This window comes from Chrysochloris asiatica, unplaced genomic scaffold (assembly GCF_000296735.1).
Source record: "Chrysochloris asiatica unplaced genomic scaffold, ChrAsi1.0 scaffold00297, whole genome shotgun sequence".
Taxonomy (NCBI): Eukaryota; Metazoa; Chordata; class Mammalia; order Afrosoricida; family Chrysochloridae; genus Chrysochloris; species Chrysochloris asiatica.
The window spans coordinates 972,675-977,589 of record NW_006408815.1 but is presented as its reverse complement, the minus strand read 5'-3'; positions in this window follow the sequence as shown (position 1 = coordinate 977,589).

Sequence of the window (4,915 nt, the reverse complement as noted above, 5' to 3'; positions counted from 1 at the left end):
GCCTACAGTGCCACACCAGTACTATAATGCTCTATAAACAGGTATGAGTTGCTTAATACCCAATAAAATAGCTTAGTAAATTAGCTTAACATATTGTAAATATTTACTATTTACTTCTTAACATTTTAAATTACTTAAACAATTTACAATAGTCTATAGTACTTTTTGCTTAACAAAACATACATTTTAATCATATCAAACTAATTTATAATTGAGCACTTGTTGAATTATCACAAATTTTGAGAGAGTAAAGTTAAATTACAGCAGATTTATCAAAGTCAACTTTCACTTTCCTGTAGGAGGAGTGCTGACAAAGAAACATGGACAAGGGAAATCAACAGACACTTTTCAATTAACAGCTACAAGTTCCCTTTCTATCATGTCTTCCATCAGAGCAGCTAATAGAGTACACTGGTTGATTTGAGTGGCATCTTCTGTCTCCTAACTCTCCCTGTGGATAGTGCTAATGAGAAGTGAAATGACCAAAGATGTGAAGTAGAACAGGAAAGATTGCAGCAGGTCATGATCGGGACTCTGATGATTATTAATTATCTATGCAGGAGAAAAGAAAACCGAGGATATATTTAAAAACCAAGAGACAAAATTTATTTTTTTTGTTTAAATATTAGTTAATTTTGTTTAGAAATATGTGGATGTTTTCAAATTAAAAATAAAATGAAATATGTGTGTATAAAAATGTGTATTTGAAAGCTAAATTGTAACATTATAAGTTTAACTGGTATAAAATTTCCTTCTGCATTGTATGGTAGATTGCTTCAGGGTTGTTCTGAGTAAAAATCTTTTCCTGAACAATGGAACTCTGGTAGCAGAGTAGTTACCAGATGGGCTGCTAACTTCAAGGACAGCAGTTTGAAACTACCAGCCATTCCATGGGAGAAAGATGAGGCTTTCTGCTCCTGTAGATTTACTGGCTTGGAAACCCTACACAGGGTCACTATGAGTCAGAACATACACCACCACCGTCACCACCAAGCAATGTAGCAATTACTTAACAGCAATTTCCAGTTTCTCACTTTTGAATACGATTAATAGTATTATATACCAATGAAATCTATATTAGTGAATATTCCTCTAATCCTGATGCCAAGATCTTCTTCATATAATCCAGTTTCTCGGATTATTTGCTCAGCATATTGATTGAATAAGTATGGTGAAGAATACAACCTTGGTACAGACCTTTCCTGATTTTAAACAATATAGTGCTCCCTTGTTCTGTTCGAATGACTCCTCTTGGTCTATGTATAGGTTCCTCATGAGCACTATCAAGTGTTCTGGAATACGCATTCTTCAAAATATTATCCATAGTTTATTATGATCCATGCAGTCAAATACGTTTGCATAGTTAATAAAGCACAAGTGCATATATTTCTGGTATCCTCTACTTTCACCTAGGATGCATATGATGTTAGCAGTGTTATCCCTAGTTCCATGTCCTCTTCTGAATCTAGCTTGAATTTCTAGCAGCTCCCTGCCAATGTACTGCTGCAATCATTTAAAAATTTTCTTTAGCAAAAGTTTACTTGCATATAATATTATGGATATTGTTCAGTGATTTGTGAATTTCATTGGGTCACCTTTCTTTGGAATGGGCACAAATATGGATCTCTTCCAATTGTGTCGCCACATAGTTTCCTTACATATTGAGTGAGTGCTTCCACTGCTACATCAGTTTACTGAAAGATTTCATTTGGTATTTTGTCAATTCCTTTAGCCTTTTTTTCCACCAGTTCCTTCAAATTCTTTCAGTTTGAGAAATGTTAAGTGTGTTCTTCCCTTTTGATTGTCTTTTGATAGGTCTTTGCACATTTCATTATATTATTTGACTGACTTCTGGAGTTGCCCTTTACAATTTTCTATTTAGCTATTTTACTTCATTATTTTTACCACTGGCTTTAGCTTCTCCACATTCAAGAGCAAGTTTCCAAGTCTCTGCGAACATTCGTTATGTTTGTTTTCTTTCTCTATTGCCTTTTTAATGATCTTTTTAATGTTCCTGATGTTGTCCCACAGCTCTTCTGGTCTTAAGCCATTAGTGTCTAATAATTCAAATCTGTTCTTGACATGATCTCTGAATTCAGATGGGATATGTTCAAGGTTATATTCTGACTCTTGTGCTCTTGTTTCTCCAGCTTCAGCCTGAACTTGCATATGAATAATTGATAGTTTGTTCCTTTGTCTTCCCCTGTCCTTGTCTGGCTGATGATATTGGTTTTCTCCATTATCTTTTCCTACAGATGTAGACAATTTGATCCCTGTGTATTCCATCTGATGTGATTCATATGTACAGTTACATTTTATGTTGTTGAAAAAGGTATTTACAATGAAAAAGTTATTGGTCTTACAAAATTCTATCATATATTCCTCTGCATCGTTTCTGTTACCAAGGCCATATTTTCCAAACACTGATCCTTTTGTGTTTTCAACTTTCACATTTAAATAATTAGTAATTATCAAAACATCTTAATTGCATGTTTGATTAATTTCAGAGTAAATGGTAGAGTTCTAAAATTTCCATCATCGTTGGGTTTAGTGATTGTTGCATAAATTTAAGTAACAGTTGTATATTGTTCTTCCTTATGGTTATATGGATATTATCCTATCACAGACAGAATTATACTTCAAGACAGGTCTTGAAATGCTCTTTTTGTCATTCCTGCAATAGTAAACCACATGATTGTTTGATACAAAATTATCAATCCCTGACCATTTCAGCTCACTAATGCCCAGTATATAAAATTTTATGCATTCCATTTCATTTTGGCCATAATATCTTAGAATATTGCAACTCAAGGCTTGAATTTATTCTTTAGTTCTTTCAGCTTGAGAATTGATGAGCATGTTCTTTTTTTGTTTCATAACTCCAGATCTTTGCACATTTTATTGTAGTATTTTATCTTCTTGAGTCACCCTTTGAAATCATTTGTTCAACTCTTTTACGTCATCATTTCTTGAGTTTGTTTTAGCTATTCTATATTTAAGAGCAAGTATCACAATCTATTTGTGGACATTACAGTGTGTTTTAAGTGAAAACTTACACTACAAATTACTTCCCATTGAACAATCCATACAAAATATTTTTTTGTGGCATTGGTTGCTATTTTTATAAAGTGTCAGCACTATCTTCTTTTCTTCCTTTTCTCCTTCCTTCCAGTTTTTCTGCCCCTGCTTGCCTTCTCATCGTTGCTTTTGGGAAAATATTGCCTGTTTTGGCTGATACAGTTGCTTGTTCTAAGGAAAATAGCTCCTCACAGGTACCATATTTTATTTTATATGTCCATCTGTTATTTGACTGAAAGATGACCTCTGGGACTGTCTTCATCTCCAGGTTAAAAGGGAGTCTTAGGGTGACAATCTTAGAGGTTTCTCCAGTCTCTTTCAGTCTAGTAATCTGATCTCCTTTTTATGGATTTAACTATTGTTCTACATTTTTCTTCCATTCTCATTAGGGTCTCCTGGTCAGAGTGGCTGGTAGTGTGATCTAGGCACCATCAGATTCTCAGGCTAGAAGAGACTGTGATTTTCGTGGGCCATTAGTCCTGTGGACCAATTGTTTCCTTGAGTCATTGGTTTCCTTCACTATCCTTTGATTCAGATGGGAAGAGAACAATAGTTGTATCATAGATGGTCTCTTGCAAGCTTTTAAGATTCAAGATACTACTCATCAAACAAAATGCAGACTGTTATTACTGTAAGCTTTATATTAACTGATCTAGATGATCCTTTAGCCTTCCAGCTCAGTAATTCAGTCCCTGGTTATGTCTAAGAAGTTTCCATAACCACACCCCTTATATGTTCTATTGTATATATACATGAAACTATTTGAAGTACAACAAATATTTATATACAAAGAACAACTCTACCTATATAACCAGGGACATGCAGTTCCATACACCCATTACAGACACATATATAACATAAATATCTACCTATACAACTACTCACAATTCTTTTTGATTGTTACTGCTATTGCTGCAGAATTGTATATGCTATAGCATTTATCATGTTGTTATTGTTAAGTGCCTTCAAGTTGGTTTCGAGTCATAATGACCCTGTATAGGATTTCTGAGGAACAGCTGGTGGGTTTGTCCTGCTGACCTTGTGGTTCACAGTCCAGTGCTGATCCTACAGCACCATACCAGGTGTCCTACCATAGTTGTCTTTTATTTGTTGTGTACCTCTCAATATTGTCTTCATTTACCTTGGTCATGTTGTGCCTACTTACCCCATATTGCGTATTGCCTTTCTCTTCAATAGAATTAACATATGTCTTATATCAGAGTCCTGGTGTGGCACTATAGTATAAACACTGGACTGCTAACCATAAGGTTGGTGGTTTAAACCGACCAGCAGCTTCCAAAACCCCTATATAGGGTGGCTATGAGTCAGAACTGACTCAACAGCACTTAAAAACCATATCTAGGAAGTGTTTCTCCTTCTCTCCTGATCCTATCCCAAGGAACCATCAAAGAGAGTTGCTTTCTGTGTGTAAACCTATTCTTGAGTTTTTACAAAAGTAATAGTATACATTTGTCCTTTTGTGATTTACTTATTTCATGAGGCAGCTTCACATTCTCCAGACTCATCCAAGCGATATTTTATGAACTTTTCATTATTCTTTATTGCTGTACAATACCCCATTGAATGTATGTACCACATTTTGCTTATCTATTCATCTGTTGATGGACACCAGCAACATGTAAGAGTTGCAATCTGCCCAGAACTATTCCACAACTATATCAGCATTTATCTTCTGTGCTTATTTTTTGGTTTTTCATTTTTCATAAATGCCATTTTTGCAGGGGATAGATGGCATTTCATTGTAGCTTTGATTTGCATCTCTGTAATAGCTAATGATATAACCTTGCTTGCTGAAAGTGAAGAGGACTTAAAATAT